Here is a 23,689-nt window from a genome sequence, read left to right as displayed (position 1 = left end):
ATCATTGTTTTGATTTGTGTTTCTCTGATAGCTAAAGACACTGAGTAACTTTTGTTTTGTTTGTCAGCCATTTGAATATCCTCTTTGAAGAAATGTCTATTTGAGTCCTTTGCTCATTTTTTGATTGGGTTGTTTGTCTTTTTTGTTTGTTTAGTTGTTGAAGTTATAGATACATTTTTGTTTTTAGATTCTTATCGAATATATAATTTCTGAAGATATTCTCCCAATTGGTAGCCTGTCTTTTCACTTTTTTGATAAAATCTTTTGATGTACAAAAGCACTTAATTTTTATGCAGTCCCATTTATTTATTTTGTGTCTTTCTCTTTGTCCTCTCATTATTATAGCTGATAATCCATCATTAAAGGCTAGGCCCGACAGCCTTGCCCCTGTATTTTTTTCTAAGAATTGTATGGTTTTAGTTTTCACATTTTAGGTCCTTAATCTATTTTGAATTTGTTTTTGGGTACGGTGTGAAGCCTGGATCCTGTTTCATTTTTCTGCATGTTGAAATTTAAGTTTTCCAGCACGTTTTATTGAAGAGGCTCTTCATTCCCCGTTTACTGGATTTAATGCCCTTGTAAAAAATCAGTTGAGTATAGATGTGGAGAGTTTATTTTTGGATTCTCTATTCTACTCCATTGGGCTATGTGTGTGTTTGTATACCCTTTCCAGGCTGTTTTAATTACTTTAGCTGTATAACATGTTTTGAGATCTGAAAGTGTGAGTTCCCCTACTTTGTTCTTTGAAATTGCTTTAGCTATTCAGGGCTTCTTGCCATTCCATATATAATAGAGGATTGGTTTTTCCAATTCTATAAAGAAGGCTGTTGGAATTTTGATCAGGATTGCAATGAATCTAAGGATCACTTTGGATAGTATTCATATCTTAACAATATTAAGTCTTCCAATCCATGAACACAGAATGCCTTTCCATTTATTTAGGTCTTATTTAATCTCTTTCAGCAGTGTTTTATAATTTTCATTGATTAAGTCTTTCACACCTGTAGTTAAATTTACTCCTAGGCATTTTATTCCCTTAAGTGATATTGTAAATGGAACTGTCATTGTAATTTTCATTTCAGATGTCTCATTACTGGTATATAGAAACATCATTGATTTTTGTTTGTTGACCTTGCACCCTGTGACTTTGCTAAATTCCTCTATAAGCTCTAGAAACTTTCTTGTAGATTCTTTGGGGTTTTCTATTTTATAGGATCATGTTGTCCATGAATAGAGATAATTTTACTTCTTCTTTTCTGATTTGGATAACTTCTATTTCCTTTTCTTGTCTTATTGCTCTGGTAAGGACTTCCAATACAATATGGAATAGGAGTGGTGACCGTGGGCATTATTCTCTTATTTCAGATTTCAGGGGGAAAGCTCTTAAGCTTTCCCCATTAAGTACAATATTGGCTGTTGGTTTTTCATACATGCCCTTAAGCATATTGAGAAACTTTCCTTCCATTCCTATCTTGTTGGGTGATTTTATCATGAAAGGGTGTTGGATTTTGTGAAACGTCTTTTTTTTTCAAATGGAAATGTCATTTAATTCAAAATCATACTTCCACTCATTTCATAGGGATTGTCACAGAAACAACCAAATGTAAAAAAGCCAAGCTTTAGAGGCTACTCAACAGAAATTGTATTTTCTTTATGGATATGCTTAGGGATGCAAAAACACATTTGATAAAAAGCCTGAAGGTGGCGAAACTGTTTTACTAACAACAGAGAAAAATTTCTATTCTGGTCACAGATCACTTTTTAATTATGGAATTGGATTCTACACACCAGTCAATATTCAATACTGAACTGAAGTTTAAAACAGTGCATTTATGGTTTTTTAAAAAAAGACATTAAGATGACATTTTATAAGTACTTTATTGATATTATAACACACAGCACTTTACAGTATACTCAAAGGTAGTCTAAATATGAATTAAACATGCAAATATTTTCTCCAAAATATGGACAAAATATCTTTTTAGAGTGCTTTTGAACACTAGCCTAGCCATAGCTACTAAGCATTTATGAGTTTGATCTTCTTTTTCAACATGACTTTTAATAAGTTAATATAGAATGTAGCTGCAGAGAGTAACCATTTGATAAATATGAACAAAGTGTTAAAATGGCACTTACTTTACATCTTTGATCATTTTTATAGTCAATCAACAGCCTCTCTTGTTTCCCTAATTCTCAACTTCCAAATCAGAAAGTCTGTAAGGCTCAACATACATGGGTTTCTAAATGATAGTGTGTATCTTTATATATGTAAATATGCATTGAACATACACATACAAAAACACATACTGATACACAGGTGCTTTAGAGCCACCAGAAGAACCTCTTTTCACAGGTAGAAGGTTGACCCTGACATCTGGATACCACAGAAATCTGCTTGTAGGTGTCTATTTGGATGACTTTGTAGACATTGTGGGTGGAATGCCTTAGCCTCTGCAGGCCTGCTCCCGGGAATTGGACATTTTGATGATACCAATACTCTGGTTCTCACTAACTCCACTAAAGAGAATGTTGACATAATAGTAATTGCCCCCCTTACATGGGTGGAGAACTGTGCCAAGCCTATTCTCCCTTAAAAGATGTTTTCATCTTGTAATGTCCTGCAAAACTTTTGGAAAAAGATTAGTTGTGTGAATTTTTTCTGTTAGTTTTTTTTTTCTTCTTCTCCCATTAAGAACTCTGCCTGTCTCTCTAAAAAAAAAAAAAAGAACCTCAAAGTTCTTCAGTATGATTCACCTTTCTCTTTCTATCTGGCCCTAACATTACTTCATATCTAATGCTTGTTCTCGCCAAGAATACAGGTGCTTCCGCAAGAAGACCACATTTCATCCAGGACTGCCTCTAAGTGACATCTGGATTCTCTACTGGGCCTCTCCCTCTGCTTTGGGAAGCTCTTTAGTTAGACAAGCACTGTAGGTGGCAAAAGGAAAAAAGCTAATTATTACTTGTTGGAGTCTTGTCTCAGGCTTGCTGTAGTATTATGCAAGGTTCACTGCTCCGCTGTTGTTGTCATTTTGATGCCACAATTACATAGAAGTGGTTCAGCGCTCAGCAGATCAGCACGGCTGCCAAACACATTTGAGCATGACAAAATAAATTTTTTAAGCACCAGCACAGGGTGTATGAGAGGACACTTGGCTGACTTTAAAGGGATGTTGGGCAGGGTTGTCAAGGTAATTGATTATTTCCAAGTTTGCCAGAGATGATAGATAACTCGCTATATAGAACACCTAAGACATTCCTTTTAAAGTCAGGTAGCTAAGAGGCTGTTTGGTTTCTTCAGTGCTGGCCACCACCTTGGGTAACACGGTTGTTCCTAAGACATTCAATACTAGGGTAAACAGTGGGGGCTGTGAGGCCACTGTTGTACCTGGGAGTCCTGTGTCTATAAAACTAGGTGATGCAACTTGCTTTTGGAGCAGAAGCCAGAGGATGAAAAGCGCCAACAGTCATGAACAGATGATGATCAGCTTGTCTTTAGCTTCTTTCTCTCTACCCCTCAATCCTTCATGCTTTCAGGGGCCTCTGTAGTCAAGACAGAGCTCTTAGTGTAAAGAGGCTTGCAGTTTTCAGGGGACACAAACTCAGTTAGTAGAAGGACTTCCCTTTGACCTAACTGGTATAGCACATCCATCTCTGGAGTCCTGGGCAGATGCCCGAAATGACCTTGCCACTAGCACGGGCAGTTCTTTCTAGCTAATGCCTGTCAGCCAAGACTTGTTTGTTTATTTTCTCTTTTCCTCTTTGTCTGAAAAGGACTCAACAAGAGGAGGTGAAATGAAATTGTGTTGAAATAGAGTTTGGTCTAACATAAAACACACATTAGCTGCAGAAATACTAAAACATTTAGCTAAAAACTGGCTCCATTTCTAGGATACCAAGGAAGGCTGCGTTGTACAGATCCATCTCTCTCTCTGTGTATAACGTGTGTGTGTGCGCGTGTGTGTGTGTCTGTGTATCTGCATGTATTTTAAAAACAGGAGAGAACATCAGTCTTGAGTAAGTCAGGAATTCACTTGCCTGGTGGCAGGGATTTGAAATTAGTTCTCTTGTCATGGCATCACATTCTTTAGCTATGGAATTCTGTGAGTACCTAGGGAAAAGTGAAAGACTGATCTTAATATCCTACAAAGATTCAGGCAATGTCCAGGGCCTTACGAAGGAAACTGGAGGCTCCTGGGAAATGGGCTGCCAGTCTGATGCCCAGTTCACTCCGCTTAGTCTGCCCTGAAGTTCCCTATTCAAACAGAAAGAGTTAGGGGTTGGGGCATAGATGGCAGAGAGACTAAAATCTATTTTTGGTCTTCAAGTTCCTTCCTGCTTGTTGGCTCATCTTCAGAATGGTTTCTCCAGTTCTGCAGCTAATGCGGGTGGGGGGAGGGAAGCCAGGCTGGGGAAAGGGAAACAGAGCAGCCAGCCATCTGCCATAGCCAGCATGGCCACAGGGAGGCTGGGAAGAGGTCTACCTAAAAAATCCTGCTGGCAGCAGCTCCATTTCCCTCTGGCTTCCAACCAGGGCCAACTGAGGAGTGAGGGACACGGTTTCAAGTGGTCAAGCTGGGGCCGAGTGTTTACAGATACACTTCAGGGAGGAAATCCCAAGGCTAGGGCCTAGCCCTTCTGATCCTCCACATTAGCTCCAGTTAAGGTTTCAGTGGGCAGGTGACAATTTAAAATGTCAAATGTGTTGAAAGCATTACCTTGGGCTCTTTCTTTTGGAAAGCACAATAGTATATGAGTGGGCTTGTGCCTCAGGCCACATTTCCAAGCTGTCCAAAGTCCATGAAATAGATCTAGTATATTTCCTTTCTTCTTGGGTTTTCGTGAGTCCTATCATGTTCTTTTCCCTTCTTAATTCTTGTTCCCTGATCCAATGGTAGTGTCTACCTTGCTCCTGGATGAGTTTCTGAATAACAGCTATATAATCCTTGAGCTGATAAACTGAATAGTGAATGACATTAATGAACTCTTATTAACTTCAAAACCATCTATAAAGCTATAATGTCACAATCTTCATCCCTCTTTGGAGTCTTTCTCTTATTTTAGGGTTATTAGGGAATCTGTAGATGAAAGGAAAGGGCATAAAAGTGTTTAGGGAAAGCAGCAACATATCGAGAACCAAAGATCCTAAGAAGCCAATTTTTCTCAGGATTTAAGATACACACTAAATTTGCAAAGTCGCTTGGCCTCATTTATAAAGCCTTAAACTATGTGGCGAAAACATGTAAGGAGCACAGTAATTGTTCCATCTCCTTCTGTCATGATATCCTGATATCTTAGGGTACCAAGAAGTACACCTGAGAAGAAAAACTCAGAAAATCTAACCCCTGGCCCCATCTATTTAAATCCTGAGCTTTACCTTATTACTAAGAGGGAGTTCTTTGCAAAATCCATTGCTCAAGATGTTCTTTCCATTTCACTCCAAATCCAAAGCCCGAGAAATGCTCAGAAAAAAATTTGGATAAAGAAGACTGGACAATATCAATCTGTCGTGCCCACCAACAAGAGCCAACAGAGAGCACACAAGAATACCTTCTCCCTCCTCAAGGCCAGAACGGGGAGGACCTTTACTGTCTTTGATTTTGCCTTCTCTCTTCCTCTTATGTACACTTGTGCAGCAATCAAAGCTTAAATGTGTAGAGCAACTAGCTTAAAGAATATAAAATATAAAACTTTACCATACAGTATTTTAAATCACTCTATTTACAAGTTTATCTGTTAAAAAAAATGTAAATGCTACAGTAATTCAACACAATTCAAGTTTTTCTTTTCTTCTTTACAGTTAAATTCCCTAAATGGAAATTCCAGAAGGAAGAAAACGCTCTCTGGAACAAAGTCATCATCCCAAGGGGCTCCTGGGAGCTTTCTAATCCATTGGTTTTTAGTTGGTCTGTCCAGAGTTACTCTTGCAAGGAGATTCAAATGTAGAAGATACTGGTGACTGTTCTCCGGAGGCTGAGCGAATCTGGAAGGCCCAGGCCTTACTTTCACAACCAAGACAGTCTTCCACAAATGCCCACAATGCCCAATCCCTTCTAGACCAAGAAATTCCTTTTCTCAGAAGATCCCCATTCCACCTTCCGTCCTCCAACCTTTTGGTGCCTTCCTGAATCACAGTGGCCTATGATATTAGTTTCGTGCCTGCATGGCCTGAGAAACAACTCCCTTTTTCTGAGTGGCAGTGAACAAAATGTCATTTAAACTATAGTCCACAAGGTCACCCCAGGAACCATTCCCGAAAACCACCAGTGCACAGTAGCCCAGGGCATTGCAAGGGAACTGGTGAGTGATAGGCTAGAGGCAGGTATGGGCAGGCCAGGGAGGGGTTAATGGGTGGTCACAAGGGAAGCAGACAAAGGGAAGGCATCACCTACTGAGAAGCAGCATCTTGCCCTCTAGAAAGCAAATGCCAGTTGCATGGAAGAACATACATATCAAGCCAGTACGTAAGTTAATCTCAAGAAGTTACTAGAGTGTGCTTCCAATATATATCCATCCTGATGCTGCTGAACTTCAACAGAAAGGGAAGAGACAGTTCCCAGCTGCTGTTCTGGCTGCCTCAAGTAGACCACTCCCATTCCTTCATCTTCTGCTTCAAGTTGTTGGAAAACCATTTCAAAAACTATCAAAAAGGGAGAGGGAAAAAAATGTGTCATGTAGAGAGTGTGCTATTTTTTGGTTTGGTTTTAGAGTAGGTTGAGTTGCCATGGTTACTAGGTGATGGCTGCCCTCCTCGGTGACAGAAAAGTTCTTTGCTCGGGAGGGGGAACCTGGGGTGTTTGTGTTCCTTTGCATGAGAGGGCTGGACTGAATTCTGCTGACGGCCCAAGGGCTGCTTCAGAGATGGTGAGAGATTGGATCTTACGTAAACCCGTAAACAGTGCTGTAACCCCTTTCCATCCTGCATGCAAACAAACAGACCCAGCTGCCTGTAGCAGTGCAAGTCTCAAGTATTTAGAGGTGGGGTAGAAAGAGTATCTACTGTAAACAAAAGCATGGAGACAGCCTACATCTCAGAGCCAATTTCTTCGCCCACCCCTGTTGGACTTAGCTACCCCGTGTGGTCTTCGGAACTACTTTTATCTTACATTGTCTTTCAGAAGGTTGGGGTTTGGATGACTGTTGAAACAAAATGAGTGCTCCCTATTTAGGGTGCCCATGAGAAAATGCCTTTGCAAGCCTTTCTCTGGGTTATCAAAGTCAAACAGCCTCCTCTGCCGATTCATTTCCGCTTCTTGGAGTACTGCTGCGCGTCAGCTGAGATGATCACGTGGATGGATTACACCGGAGTTCACAGAAATGTTCGTGTTGACAGCTATCAACACAGTCTGTCGCCTGCATTTCTCAGTGGCAAAGAGAAATGCTCTACAACACTGGAATCAGCAGTTCTCATGGATACCATGTAAAGCTCAGCAGTTCTGCTGGGGTCCACGGTTAGAGGAACTCCACGTAGTTCTCGGGGATGAGGCCGGTCTTTCCATTCAGAGTCCCCTCCAAGCAGCCAGGCTCCTGAGATGGATGAATATTATCAAAGACTGCCTGCTGTGAACGAGAACTCGGAGTCATGCTCAGCTTTGCAGGCCTACAAGGCTTTTGCCTTCCGGAATGGTGTGCTGACGGGGAATGAGTGCTGGATGTGCAAGAGGTGGGCATATGGCTAGATGGCGCCGAGAACATGAGCCAAGATGGCGAGAGGGGTGATGTTGGGCTTGGATATGGTGGGAGTGAGTTGGACCGGGTGGGTTTGACCATATCCAGGTCTGGGTCACTAGAGTTCATGTTTGGCTGTAGGCTGCTGCTGGAATTAAGGATGCTGTTTGCATTTGATGAAACGACAGATTCCAGACTGGAGATGATGATGCTGTTTCTTTGTTCCTGTTTCTCTGTGAACTGCACAGCGTGGAAGAGTGTCAGGGGCCTCTTGCTGCAGGATGGGGGCTTGGAGTTGCTGCTGTTCTTCTGAGACAGGTGCAGCTGGGCATTGGTGAGGGGCGCATCCAGCACAGTGTTAAATATCTTTTCATGATTTTCTATTAGGATCTCAATAACAGTATTCTGGAATTTTATATCCACAACAGCTGCCACTGTTTCTTCCTGAGGCCACAGCAGGGTGGGTCCAAACACCACGCCAAGGTTTGCCACGGTCATCAAATTCTACTTATGGTTATTAGCAACATTGGCCAAGCGGTTCATAAGCAGCTGTAACATCTGCCGATTTTTGTCTGGGAGCCGATGAAAAAGGCTGTGGATTTCATAGACCCAAAACTCCTGATTCTCCAGCTTTGCTGCTTTGATGAAACTTCTTTGAAACTGGTACATCATGAGTAGTCCTGGAAGCATTCTTACTTTGGTAGGTCTTCAGTGCACTAGTGACGGTCTTGCTCTCCCATTCGGCACAGACATCTGTTTCTGTTTCAGAAGCTGTCTGGGGGTCCATCAGGACACTCAGCAACTTCTGCGCTCTGGAGCTGATCCCCACGATGCAGTACAACACTTGTTCATTGATCCCCCTGGTTGCCACAGTGTGGATACATTTCCTGGTTGTGCTGAAGCTAATGCTGTCCAACTGTGCCATCCCTTCATTCTGACTGTCTTTATTTGAGTTGTATACAGGTTCCCGGCCATCCATGGCTTCCATCCAGAGCCTCCAGTCCTCTTCCGACAATGCCTGCATAGTGATAACCCCTGGCCTGTCTATTGTTTCTGTGTCAAAGCAAAACCTCTTCTCAATAGAGTCTGTTTTCCAACTTGTGCAGGATTTGAGGGTAACTGATTCATCTTCTCCCCTCTTCCCTCCTGACTTTTGGTCAAACCATACTGTGGTAATTTGTTTGGAATTTTGTTGGAAGGTGCAGTAGTATTTCTCCCAAGAAGTTCCAAAGTGAAGTTTCTCCTGAACGTAGAGATACCTTTCCATGGTGTAGGGACTGATGGTCTTATGCTCAAGGGTATTCTCCTTCATCTATGTGAAATGCCTTTTTAGTGTCAATTTAGATAATCAGATTTTTCTCTTTGTTCTGTTGATGTGGTGTATTACGTTGATTGATTTTTCTAATGTTGAACCATCCTTGAATTCCTGGAATAAATCCCACTTGGTCATGGAGTATGAGTTTTAATATACTGTTGGATTCTGATCACTAATATTTTGTTGAGGATTTTTGCAACTATGTTCAAAAGGGATGTTGGCCTGTAGTTTTTTTGTGTGTGTTTGTGTGGTTTTGGTATCAAGGTAATCTTGGTTTCATAGAATTAGTTAGGCATTATTCTCTATCTTTTGAAACAGTTTAAACAAGATCAGTATCAACTCTTCTTTAAATGTTTGATAGAATTCTCTAGTGAATCCATCTGGTCCAGGACATTTTTATGCTTGGGAGGATTTTTATTACTGATTCAATTTCTTCACTCATTATGAGGCTGTTAAAATTTACTATTTCCTCTTAAGTCACTTTAGATAGGTTGTGAGCTTCTAAGAATTTGTCCATTTCATCTAGTTTATCCAGTTTGCATACAGTTGTTCGTAGCATTCTGTCATAATTCTTTTTATATCTATTTGGTCAGTTGTAATACGCCCACTTTGATTTATTATTTTGGTTATTTACATCTTCTCTCTTGTTTTGTCAGGCTAGCTAAAGGTTTTTCAATGTTATTGCTCTTTCAAAGAAGCGACTTCTGGTTTTTAGATTCTCTCTATTGTTTTTCTGTTCTCTATTTCATTTATTTCTGCTCTGATCTTTGTCATTTCTTTCTTCTACTAGCTTTAGGTTTAGATTGCTCTTCTTTTTCTAGTTCCTCAAGCTGTAAAGTTAGAGTACTTATTTAATATATTTCATTTTTTTAATGTAGGCATTTATTGCTATAAACTTCCCTCTGAGGAATGCTTTTGCTGTGTTCCATAAGTTTTGGTACATTGTGTGTGGGTTTTTTTTTTTTGTAATTATTATTTTATTTTTTTTATTGTACTTTAGATGACAGTTGACAGAGCAAATAGTTTCTCATTAAACAGTACACATATTGTTTTATGACAATTGTTAACAACCCCACAACATGTCAGCACTGTCCCTTCTCACACTTGGGTTCCCTACTACCAGCTTTCCTGTCCCCTCCTGCCTTATAGTCCTTGTCCCTGGACTGTTGTGACCCATTAGTCTCTTTTTGTATTATGGGGCTGTCTAATCTTTGGCTGAAGAGTGAACCTCGGGAGTAACTTCATTACTGAGACAAAAGGGTGTCCGGGGGCCATACTCTCGGGGTTTCTCCAGTTGCTGTCAGGCCAAAAAGTCTGGTCTTTTTGTGTGAGTTAGAATTTTGTACTACATTTTTCTCCAGCTCTGTCTGGGAACCTCTGTTGTGCTCCCTGTCAGAGCAGTCAGTGGTGGTAGCCAGGCACCATCTAGTTGTACTGGACTCAGTCTGGTGGAGGCCGTGGTAGTTGTGGTCCATTAGTCCTATGGAATAATCTTTCCCTTGTGTCTTATTTAATTCATTCCCCCTTTCCCCAAAGGGGTGAGACAAGTGGAGTATTTTAGATGGCTGGTCACAAGCCAAGGTAGAATGTAGAACATTTTTTTTGTAAACTGTGTTATGCCAATTGAGCTAGATTTTCACTGAGACCAGGGTCCCCACAGCCCACCACCCAGCAATTCAGTCCCTCAGGGAGATTGGATGTGTCTGTGGAGCTTCCATGACCTTTCCTTGTACAAGTCGTGCCAGCTTCCCCGGTATTGTGTACTGTCTTACCTTCACCAAAGTTACCGCTTATCTACTATCTATTTAGTATCCCCCCCACCCTTCCCATCCCTGGTAACCAACAAAGATTATTTCTTTTTGTGTGTAAACTTTTTCACGAGCTTTTACAGTAGTGGTCTCACACAATATTTTTCCTTTTGTGATTGACTTATTTCACTCAGCATCCTGTCCTCCAGTTTCATCCATGTTATGAGATGCTTCACAGATTCATCATTGTTCTTTATGGTTGCATAATACTCCATTGTGTGTATGTACCATAGTTTGTTTATCCATTCATCTGTTGATGGGCATCTAGGTTGTTTTCATCTTTTTGCTATTGTGACCAATGCTGCAATGAACATGGGTGTGCATATATCTATTTGTATGATGCTTGTTATTTCTCTAGCATATAGTCCTAGAAGTGGGATTGCTGGAGCATATGGTATTTCTATTTCTAACTTTCTAAGGGAAGAGCGTATCATTTTCCAAAATGGTTGTATTATTTTGCATTCCCACCACCAGTACATAAGAGTTCCTATCTCCCTTTCCCTGCAGCCTCTCCAAAATTTGTTATTTTCAGTTTTTTTCATTCGTGCCAGTAATGCCAGGGTGAGATGGTATCTCATTGTGGTTTTAATTTGCATTTCTCTAATGGCTAGTGATCATGAGCATTTCCGCATGTGTCTGTTGACCACTTGAATGTCTTCTTTGGTGAAGTGTCTGTTCATTTCCTTTGCCCATTTTTAATTGGATTATTTGTCTTTTTGTTGTAGAGGTGTTGGATTTTCTTGGAGATTTTAGAGATTAGACCTTTGTCTGACTTGTAAAGTCAAAAATTTTTTTCCCAGTCTGTAAGTTCTCTTTTTACCCTTTTGGTGAAGTCTTTTGGTGAGCATAAGTGTTTAATTTTTAGAAGATCCCAGTTATCTAGCTTATCGTCTGGAATTTTGTGTGTTGTTGGTTATGGTTTGTATCCTGTTAATGCCGTGTATTAGGACCTCTAGCATTGATCCTATTTTTTCTTCTATGAACTTTGGTTATTGGCTTTATATTTAGGTCTTTGATCCATTTTGAATTAGTTTTTGTATACGGTGTGAGGTATGGGCCCTGTTTCATTTTTTTGTGGATGAACATCCAGTTTTGCCAGTACCATTTCTTAAAAAGACTGTCTTGTCTGCATTTGATGGACTTTGGGCTCTTGTAGAAGATAAGGTGACTGCAGGTGGATGGATTTACATCTGGGTTCTTTATTCTGTTCCATTGGTCAATTTTTCTGTCTTTGTACCAGTACCATGCTGTTTTGACTGCCGTAGCTGTATAGTAGGTTCTGAGTTCAGGTAGTGTGAGTCCTCCTACTTTATTCTTCTTCAGTAGTGCTTTACTTATCTGGAGCTTCTTCCCTTTACATATATAGTTAATAATTAGTTTTTCCATCTCTTTAAAGAATGTTGGTATTTGAATTGGGATTGCCTTGTATTTGTAAATTGCTTTAGGTAGAATTGTCATTTTCACAATGTTGAGTCTACCTATCCATGAGCATGGCATGTTTTTCCATTTATGTAGATCCTTTTGGGTTTCTTGCAGTAGTATTTTGTAGTTTTCTTTGTATAAGTCTTTTACATCCCTGGTTAGATTTATTCCTAAGTATTTTATTTTTTCAGGGGCTATTATAAATGGTATTGTTTTCCTGATTTCCTTTTCATCGTTCTCTTTATTGGTGTATAGGAATCCAACTGATTTTTGTATGTTTCTTTTGTATCCTGCTACTCGGCTGAATCTTTCTATTAGTTTCAGTAGTTTTTGCATGGAATCTTTAGGTTTTTCTATGTATAGTATCATATCATCCACAAATAGGGACAGTTTAGCTTCTTCATTACCAATTCAGATGCACTTTATTTCTTTTCCTTGCCTTATTTCTCTAGCTAGGACTTCCAGCACAGTGTTAAATAGAAGTGGTGATAAAGGGCATCCTTGTCTTTTTCCTGTTCTCAAGGGGAATGTTTTCAGCCTCCATTAAGAATGATGTTGGCCATTGGTTTTCCATAGGTGCCCTTTATTATGTTGAGAAATTTCCCTTCTATACCTATTTTATTGAGAGTTTTTATCAGGATTAGGTGTTGGACTTTGTTGAATGCCTTTTCTGCGTTGATTGAGATGCTTGTGTGATTCTTTTCTGTCCTTTTATTTATGTGGTGGATTACGTTGATTGATTTTCTAATGTTGAACCATCCCTGCGTACATGGTATAAATCCTCCTCAGTCATAGTGTATTATTTTTTTGATATGATGCTGAATTCTGTTGGCTAGAATTTTGTTGAGAATTTTTGCATCTATATTCCTGAGAGATATAGGTCTGTAATTTTCTTTTTTGTGGTGTCTTTGCCTGGTTTACATATCAGGGTTATCCTGCCTTCATAGAATGAATTTGGAAGTGTAGCTTCCTTTTCTATGTTCTGAAATAGTTTGAGTAGTACTGGTGTAAGCTCTTCTCTGAATATCTGGTAGAATTCTCCAGTGAAGCCATTTGGGCCTGGGCTTTTTTGGGGGGGGGGAGTTTTTTTTTAATTATTACCTTTTCAATCTCTTCTCTTGTTGTGGGTCTGTTCAGATTTTCAACATCACTTTGTGTTACTTTGCGTAGTTAGTGTGTTTCTAGAAATTTGTCCATTTCCTCTAGGTTTTCACATTTGTAGGAGTACAGTTTTTCATAATACTCTGTTATGATCCTTTTTATTTCAGTTGGGTCTGTTTTAATGTCCTCCATTTCATTTCTTATTTGGGTTATTTGTGTACTCTCCTGTTTTTCTTTTGTCAGTCTGGCCATGGTTTGTTGATTTTGTTGATTCTTTCTATTGTTTTTCTATTCTCTATTTCATTTATTTCTGCTCTGATCTTTATTATTTCCTTTCTTCTAGCGGCTGTGGGCATTTTTGCTGTTCCCTAGCTATTTGTTCGAGTTCTCTAGTTAATGTTTTGATTTTGTCACTTTCTTCTTTTTTGTAGTGTTCATCTTTTGCTATAAATTGTCTTCAGAGGACTGCCTTTGCTGTGTCCCAAAGGTTTTGGTATGCGTTTTCATTCGCATTTGATTCTAGCAATTTTTTTTATTCCATTTCTTGATTTCTTCTATTACCAGGTGGCTTGTAAGCAGGATGTTATTCAGTTTCCATGTAATTCATTTTTTTCCTTGCTCTTCCTGTTGTTAATTTCTACCTTGATGGCATTGTGGTCAGAGAAGATACTTTATATTATCTCAGAGTTTTGGATCTTTTTGAGGATTGCTCTGTGGCCTAAGATGTGGTCTATTCTGGAGAACGTTCCGGGTGCATTGGAAAAGAATGTGTAGTTTGCAGCTTTGGGGTGGAGTGTTCTATATGTGTCTGAGGTCCAGTTGGCTGATCGTGCCCTATAGGTCTTTGCATCTTTGTTGAGTTTCTTTCTAGATGTTCTGTCATTTACTGACAGTGGGGTGTTGAAGTCTCCCACTATTATTGTGGAACTGTTAGTTTTTCTTTTCAGTGCTGTGAGACTTTGTTTTATGTATTTTGGAGCCCTGTCATTGGGTGTGTAGATTTTATTATGGTTATGACTTCATGATATCCATCACCCCTTTATTCATTATATAGCGTCCTTCTTTGTCTTTTATGGTGGATTTTGTCTTAAAGTGTGTTTTATCTGAGATTAGTATTGCCACTCCTGCTCATTTTGGTAGTTGTTTGCTTGATATATTTTTCCATCCTTTGATTTTTAATGAATTTACATCTTTGTTTCTAAAGTGTGTTTCTTGTAGACAGCAGATTGAGGTATCCTGTTTTTTAATCCATTCTGTCACTCTCCGTCTCTTCATGGGTGCATTTAGGCCATTTATATTCAGTGTAATGATTGATAAGTGTGAGTTTTTTGCTGCCATTTTGTAGTGCTTTTTTTGGTGGTGCTAATGTTTTCTTTGTTCCTCTTACCCTCCTGTGCTGAATTTCTTTTTATGTGGATTTTTTTTCCATTTTATTTTGTAGGTTTTGTTTTTACTGAGACTTTATGCTTTCTTCTTTATTTTTATGAGTAGGTTTGTTAACTTTCTTTGTGGTTACCTGAAATTTACCTTTATCTTCTTAGATTTCAACCAGTTTATTATCACCTGGTATCACCTTGCCTTACTCTCCATTAGAAGGTTCTTTACCTAACAATTTATTTCCACTTTTATTATTCCGATATTGCTGTCATTTACAGATTAACCTCTCTGGTACCCTGTTGTAATTCTTTTGGTTTTGGATAGTGCTTGAGTGTTCATTTCCTAGGTTGATATCTGGCTAGTATGATCCTGCGTCCTAGATTCAGCCTGTGGTCTGATGTTTGTTATCAGATTGAAGGACTACCTTTAATAATTCTTATAATTTTGGTTTGCTTTTTACATAACCCCTTAATTTCTGTTTATCTGGAAATGTCCTAATTTCACCATCATATTTGAACAAGAGTTTTGCAGGATATATTATTCTTGGCGGGCAATTTTTTTTATTTCAAGGTTTTATATATGTTATCCCATTGCCTTCTTGCCTACATGGTTTCTGCCAATTAATCTGAGCTTAGTCTTATTGTTTCTCCTCTGTATGTGACTTTTTGTTTTTCTCAAGCTGGTCTCAGGATTCTTTGTTTGGTTTTAATGAGTGTGATTATGATATGCCTTGGTGATTTTCTTTTGGGGTCTATCCTATATGGGGTTCGTTGAGCTTCTTGGATGGTCAGGTTTTCATGTTTCATGATATTGGGGAAATTTTCTGTCAGCAGTTCTTCAGTGATCCTCTCTGTTTTCTGTTTTCTCTCTTTGTTCTGGAACTCTGATCACTTGTAAATTTTTGCTTTTGATTGTATGCCACATAATTCTCAGAGTTTCTCCATTCTTTTTCTGATTTTTCCTCAAACAGAGTTGTATCCAAGTGTTTGTCTTCAATTTCACAGATGCTGTCTTCCATTGTTTCAAACCTGCTCCTCAGCCCTTCTATGACACTGTCCATTTCTGAAATCTTGTTGTTTATTTTTTGGATTTCTAATTGTTGTTTTTGTATTATTTCTAGTTGTGAATTTATTTTGGCATTTAGTTCATGTATTATTTTCCTGAATTCTTCGATTTTTTATCTGTATTTTCCTTGAATTTGTCTGCCTTTTCCATGGATTTGTCTAGTTTTACTCATTTTTCTCTGCTTTTTGCTTCAACTCTTGGATAGCTCTGAATATTAGAGATTTGAATTTCCTTTCAGGTAGTTCTAGTACCTTTTCTTCTACTGGAAAGTCATCTGGTGTTTTATTTTGGACCCCTAGTAGAGCCATCCTGTCCTGTTTTTGTATATGTTTTTATATTGTCTGCTGTCTTCAGGACATTCAGTAATTTTCCTCATTTCTTGGTTGTAGATTTGTTTGATTCTTCCTGCTTTTTTTGTTTATTTGTTTATATCTGACCAGGCGGGCTGTGTGTTCTTTGTTGTTTGCTCATCTGTAGGCATGATACTTTTTGCCTACTTCTCCAATGGTCAGGGTCAATCGTTCAGCAGGGAACGTCCAGCTGAAGAGGAGTTTCTGGGATGGGTTGTTTGTAGCATATACTAGGACCAACAGGGTGGGCTGGGAATCAGTGCAGGGCAAGTTCTGGTAGACCGTGCCTGTGCTGCTTAGGGGTGTGGTGTTCAGTGCACAGTGCAGGTTGTCTGGAAGGAGGGGGGAGATTGTGATGTGTGGAGCTAGAATAGGTATGGGAAAGAGAAGAGAGAGGAGAGAGGAACAGGGGCCAAAACAGACAAACAAAAAAGAGTGCCAAGGGAGCTTGCCATTGGAGTGAAGAGATGAGAGACGAAGAAATGGAGAAAAATAAAAAGAAAGAAAAAGTGTAAAAGAAAAAATGAATAAATAAACGTTAAAAAAAAGAAAAGTCTCCAGGAATCCCACCATTGCAGCTGCGAGGACTGGGGAAGTTGCTCCCGGGCTGTGAAGTACAGCCTCGCTAGAAGGGGTAGAGGTGTCACACAGTGCCATGTATTCAAGAGACAGGAAGAGAAGGTAAGTATAGAGAGATGAGAAAATGAGAAACGAAGAAAGACAAAAAGGGAAAGAAATAGAAAATAAAACAAAACCAAAAAAAAGAAATAAAAAAAAAAACAAGAAAAAAGAAATGCCCCCATGGAATCCACTGCAATACCAGCAACCAACAAATGGCACTCACGGAGCCAGCTAGTGCGGGCAGGTTGAATCCAAGCAACACTGGGGTGAAGCCGGTGCTTCCTGGCCAAGAGATTGTGGCCGCAGGAAGCAGAGGAGGCTGAGTCGGTGTGAAGAAGAATGGGGGGTGGGAAAATGTATATCGCTGGTTACAGGTTGTTCTGTCTCCTGCTGGAAGCTCCACGAAGCTACTTTCCTGTACCCCCTGTTTGCTGATCTGTCATTCAAAAATGAGGATGAACTCAAGACATTCCCAGCTACAGAAACAAGGCCAGATGATTCCTAAGGCTTATGGGTGATATTTTTAAGGTGAAATAAAAATCATCTATTCAAAAAAAAAAAAAAAAAAAAATCAGACGACGTATTGCATTGGGCAAATCTGCTGCAAAAGACCTCTTGAAAGTATTAAAAAGCAAAGATGTCACCTGACCCAAGCCATGGCATTTTCAGACACCTCATATGCATGTGAAAGCTGAACAGTGAATAAGGGAGACTAAAGAAGAATTGATGCCTTTGAATTGTGGTGTTGGCAAAGAATATTAAATATACCATGGACTGCAAAAAGAACAAATGTTTCTTGGAAGAAGTACAGCCAGAATGCTCCTTAGAAGCAAGGATGGCAAGATTTCATCTCACGTACTTTGGACATGTTATCAGGAGGACTAGTCCCTGGAGAAGGACATCATGCTTGGTAAAGTAGAGGGTCAGCAAAAGAGAGGAAGACCCTCAAAGAGACAGATTGACACAGTGGCAGCAGTATGGGCTCAAGCATAGCAACGATTGTGATGATGGCACAAGACCAAGCAGTGTTTCATTCTGTTGTACATAGGGTTGTTAGGAGTCAGAAGGAACTCGATGGCACCTAACAACAACAACATACATAAGTTGGAGTTGACTCGAAGGTACCTAGCAACAACAACAACAGTGTAATCTGTGAAAAGAGATAATTTTACTTCCTCTTACCTCATTTGGATACCTCATTTTGGTATTTCCTTTTCTTTCTTATTGCTCTGGGCAGGGCTTCCAGAACAATGTTGAATAGCAGTGGTGAGAATGTACACTTTGTCTTGCTCCTGATCTTAAGGGGAAAGACTTTCTCCACTGAGTATGATGTTAGCTGTGAGTTTTTCATAAATTCCCTTTATTATATTGAGGAATTTCCCTTCTATTCCTATCTTGTTGAGTGTTTTATCATAAAAAGGTGTTGGATTTTTGTCAAATTCCTTTTCTGTGTCAACTGAGATGATCGTGGGTTTCTTTTTCTTTGTTCTATTAAGGTAGTATATTAAATCAATTGATTTTCTAATGTTGAACCACTCCTGGAATTCTTGGATAAATTCTTCTTGATCATGGTGTATAATCTTTTTAATATGCTTTTGCATTTGGTTTGCAAGTATTGTGTTGAGTATTTTTACGTTTATATTCATAAGGGGTACTGTACTGTGGTTTTCTTTTCTTGCGGTGTCTTTGACACAGGGTAATGTTAGCCTCATAGAATGAGTTAGAAAGTTCCTTCCTTTTCTATTTTTTGGAAAAGTTTAAGTATGGTTGGAATCACTTCTATAAATGTTTGGTAGAATTTCCTAGTGAAGTCACCTGGCCTGATACTTTTCTTTGTTGGGAGATTTTGATTACTGATTCAATCTCTACAAGGTCTGTTGAGATCTTGTATTTCTTCCTGGGTCAGTGTAAGAAGTTCATTTACATTTACAATAATTACCATTAAGGAAGGACTTGCTTCCATTTTGTATTAGTTTGTGTGTGTGTGTGTGTGTGTGTGTGTGTGTGTGTGTCTTATACTTTCTTTGTCCTCATTCCCTTCAGTACTTCCTTATTTTGTGTGTAGTTGATTTTTTGTGGTAAACCAGTTTTTCCCTTCTCCGTTCCTTTTGTGTATATTTTTTAGTTATCTTTTTGTGGTTACCATGAAGACTAGATTTAACATTTTACATTTGTAACAACCTGGCTTAAAATTGATACTGACTTAACTTCAGTACCATACAAACATTCTATTATTATACGACTTCCTCCAATTATGTTGTTATCACCTGTTACATTTTTATACATCATGTGCACTGTAACATAAATGTATACTTATTTTTATGCATTTATTATTATAAGGCATGAAGGAGATAACAACTGTATTTGCCAGCTAAATATACCTTAAATATGGTCCTTACACTTTCCAAGAAATTACCTTTAATGGAGATTTTCCCCCTGTACATACAGCTTCAAGTTACACTGCTTAATGCCCCCTCCCCCCACCTTTTTTTAATCTGAAGGACTCCTTTTAGCATTTCTTGTAGCTTTTGTTTATCTACAAATGTTTTAATTTTACTCTCACTTTTTAATGACAGTTTTGACAATTCTTTAAATATATCATCCAACTGCCTCCTTGCCTTTATGGTTTCTGAGGTGTAATTGACACTTAATCTTACTGGGGATCTCTTTAATGTGATATTTCATTTCTCTCTTACTGCTTTCAAAATTCTTTCTTTATCTTAGGTTTTTGAGTGTTTGATCATAATGCATCTTGGGTTTTGATATCTTTGACTTTATCCTACTTGGAGTTTGTTGAGTTTCTTGGATGTGTAAGTATATGTCTTGCATCATATTTGGGAAATATCCAGCCATTATTTCTTCAAATATTCTTCCTGCTCCTTTCTCTTCTTCTGGGAATCCCATATACTAGCCTTCTTAATGGTATCCCACAGGTCACCTAGAAAAGTGAGCAACTTTTCTTTATTCTTTTATTTTTGTGTTTTCATTCTATAACCTCAATTGCCCAAATCACTTCTCTGCCAATTCAAATCTGCTGTTGAGCCCTTCAGAGATTTTTTTCATTTCTGTTATTGTAGTTTTCAGCTCCAGTATTTGTTTGGTTATTTTTTTAATTTCTGTCTCTTTATTGAAATTCTTATTTTGTTCTTGTATCATGTTCCTGATTTCCTTTAGTTCTTTTTCTGTGTTTTCCTTTAACTCTTTGAGCATATTTAGTACTGCTGTTTTAAAGTATGTGTCTAGTATTTCCATTATCTGTCCTTCCTCAAGACAGTTTCTATCACTTTATTTTGGTGTTTTGCATGGGTCATCTTTTCCTGTTTCTTCATATGCCTTGTTATTTTTTTGTTGAAACTAGGACATTTAACTCTTATACTGTGGTGACTCTGGAGATTAGCTTGTTCCCCTTCGCCAGGGTTAGCTATTCTTCTTCCTTATGATTGTTATTATTTTAAATTATTGAAGACTGTAGTTCTCTGCTTCAACACCAAACTCCCTGTCTTGGTGCACCAACTGTGACCACTGCACTATTAGTCTCCTTGCTTGGGGTCACGACTGTCACTGCTTCCCCTCTAGGCTCCATGAGGGGAGGGGGTTCTGGCTGTGCCACTCCATCACTAGAATCCCCATCTGGGATTACCAGCTGTCACAGATTGCCCACCAAAAAACTCTTCCCCCCGGAAGCACCCTCTGTGCAGCTACTGCACCAGACTCTTCATCTGGAAGCTGCAGCTGTCACTGACTCACAATGAGACCCTCGTACTATGTTTGTTGTGCCTTTCCAACACAAGACTCTCCACTTGGGAGTGCCAGCTCATGCTGTGCTTACTCTGCTGCCCCAACATGAGACTTTCTGCCCAGAGGCACCAGCCCACACTGTGCTCACTGTGCCACTCAGACACAGGACTCTCCGTTCAGGAGTACTGGCCCACACTGTGCTTAATGTGCCTCTTCAACATGATACTCTTTGCCCAGGAGTGCTGGCCCATGTTGCACTTACTTTGCTGCTCCTTCATGAGATTTTCTGCCCTGGAGCACTAGCCTACACTGTGCTCAGTGTGCTGATATGACATGGGACTCTCTGCCCTGGGGCACTAGGTCATTCTGTCCTCACTGTACTGCTCTGACACAGAACTCCCTGCTTGGGGGTTATCAATCACTGCCACTGCCCCAAAATGACCTTGCTGAACCACGGAGGGGGATGGGGTGCAGACATGTGGATTACCACTGCTCTCCCATTATATGTTACCTTTTTATTAATTCAGTGTTCACTTTGGTCTTCCACCTCTTTAACTGCAGTCCAGAGTTCTGAAATTGTTTATTTCACTAATTTTTCACTTTTTTTTTCCTTCTGGATTAGTAGGGCTGTGTAGTACGCAACTGCTTATGTTGCTATCTTGGTTCATCTCCTCTGGAAGTCATTCTTTATTCCTTCTTGTCTCTGACCCTTTGCATCCAATTCATTAGCACAGGGGTTATCAAACTTGAGTGTTTCTCAAACTTGACCTGGAAGGCCTATTGAAACATAAATTTCTGGAACCCACCTCCATAGTCTTTGATTCAGTAGTTGTCATGGATTGAACTATGTCCCACAAAAATATCTGACAACTTGGCTAGGTCAGGATTCCTAGTATTGTATGATTGTCTACTGTTTTGTCATCTGATATGATTTCCCGATGTGTTGTAAATCGTATCACTATGATGTAATAAGATGGATTAGTGACAGTTATATTCACGAGATGTACAAGATTAGTGTCTTAAGCCATTATTGGCAAAGCCTTGAGGGCTAATGTAATGTATTGTGCTGACTTGCTTGGTGCCTTTTATGCCTTCTTTCCCTCCATTTTTTCCCGTTTGTAATGGAAATATCTACCTTTTGGCTGTTGCGCCATTGTACTTTGGAAGCAGATAACTTGTATTCTAGGTTTCACAGATCAAGAGGTATTTTTGAATTTGGGACTTGGAGTTGATTTACATGTGGAAAGGACATGAATTTGGGGGGCCAAAGGTAGAATGTCACGGATTGAATTGTGTTCCCTCAAAATATCTGTCAACTTGACTAGATCATTATTCCTAGTATTATATGATTGTCTACCATTTTGTCATCTGATGTGATTTCCCTATGTGTTGTAAATACTATCACTATGTTGTAATAAGATGGATTAGTGACAGTTATATCCATGAGATCTACAAGATTAGATAGTGTCTTAAGCCAATCTCTTTTGAGATATAAAAGAGAGAAGCAAGCAGAGAGATAGGGGAACCTCATACCACCAAGAAAGCAGTGCCAGAAGCAGAGCACATCTTTTGGACCTGAGGTTCCTGCACTGAGATGCTCCCAGACCAAGGGAAGACTGATGACAAGGACCTTCTTCCAAAGCCGACAGAGAGAGAAGGCCTTCCCCTGGAGCTGGCGCCCTGAATTCGGACTTCTAGCCTACTGGACTGTGAGAGAGTAAACTTCTCTTTGTTAAATCCATCCACTTATGGTATTTCTGTTATAGCAGTACTAGATGACTGAAACAGTAGTCTTGGGTGAGGCCTGAAAATTTTCATTTATAACAAATTCTCAAGTAATGTTGTGTTTGTCCAGGGACCACAATTGGAAAACCACTGCATTTGTAAGTATTAACAGCTTATACCTGTACAATATATTCTAAATCTAGCCACTTCTCATCATCCCATCCCCTCAGCTCAACACCAAATTCCAGCACTTTTCCATCCGTCTCTACTTGTCAGGGTCTTTTCACTTGAGTTAGACATTCCCAAGTACTACATGCCCAAGCTATCCTACCCTACTTATTGAGTGAACACTTGGGCTAAGTCATCCCTGAAGCGGGGTAACAGATGAGGTTGCCAACCTTGCCCCATGGATGTATGATCCATTGCCCAAGAAACTCTTCTCCTTTTTGCCCTTACTCCACGTTACCAAGGGGTCTTTGTAAAGAAATTAGCCAGATGAATGGTTTTGTCTTGGTCTAGGATTCTGTCTGGAGAAGCTTTGACCAAAGGAGCTGAGGAGTCCTGGCTCAACAGTTAAGTAAGACTGTGGGCCCAGTGAAGGTGGGAGACAATAAAAAAGTATCCTTTGGCTTTCCTGGGATTCTGTGGGCACACGAGCTACTCTTTAGACTTTTGGGAGGATCTCATTAGAAATTTTCCACACAAAATCTAATCTTTAATGATTCGGATGCTCTTCTCACTTGTAGGGTGAAACAGTTCACAAATTCTATCTATTGCAGTCATCCAGAAACTCCATGCAATGCTACACTGAGTCCTGCTTCTGAGGTAGAAAATAAAAGGTTCCAAGATGTACACTACTTTGCCCTGAAAATTGGTTACTGAGGCAGGACGAAAATTCAACCCATTGGCTTGTTTTCCATGGCTTGAAATAGATCATATGAGGAATATTCCTTGATATGGAAGAAAGGTGATCAGGTTCACCATACTGGGATTCTTCACTTCCTGGCTTTGTGATCCTCGGCAAGTCACTTTACTTCTCTCAACCTCAAATTTCTGTCCTGTAAAAATCAAGCTGAAAATACCTACTCACATAATTCTGATGAGGAGTACATTAAATATATAAAGTGCTTTTGCACAATGCCTTGGACATTGTAGGCAACTAATAAATAGTAGTCTTTGTTATTAAATAAAGTATTAATACTCAATTCCTTCCCCATTCCTGGTACTTATCAGCTCTTAGTAAATTCTAACCGAAAGAAAGAAATTCCCCCATCCATGATAATCTATTTCCTTTTCTAAGGCCACTGAAATTATAATCAGAATCCTGGATTTATCACCTGTCTTAGTTATCTGGCACAGTGGTTAAGACCTCAGCTGATAACCAAAATTACGGCAATTCAAATCCACCAGCCACTCCTTGAAAACCCTGTGGAGGAGTTCTACTCTGTCCTATAGGGTCGCTATGAGTCTGCATCGACTTGATGGCAACGGGCTTTTTT

At 39.4% G+C, this 23,689-nt stretch overlaps 1 pseudogene; it reads right to left on the bottom strand.

The window, feature by feature from the left end:
* Positions 1 to 7,452: 7,452 nt before the first annotated feature.
* On the bottom strand, positions 7,453 to 8,980 carry LOC101361195 (rho GTPase-activating protein 26-like; annotated as a pseudogene).
* Positions 8,981 to 23,689: the final 14,709 nt, after the last annotated feature.

This window comes from Trichechus manatus, unplaced genomic scaffold (assembly GCF_000243295.1).
Source record: "Trichechus manatus latirostris isolate Lorelei unplaced genomic scaffold, TriManLat1.0 scaffold00086, whole genome shotgun sequence".
In the NCBI taxonomy this organism is placed as follows: Eukaryota; Metazoa; Chordata; class Mammalia; order Sirenia; family Trichechidae; genus Trichechus; species Trichechus manatus.
The sequence above is the reverse complement of the archived record's forward strand: the minus strand, read 5'-3'. Positions and strand labels throughout refer to the sequence as shown.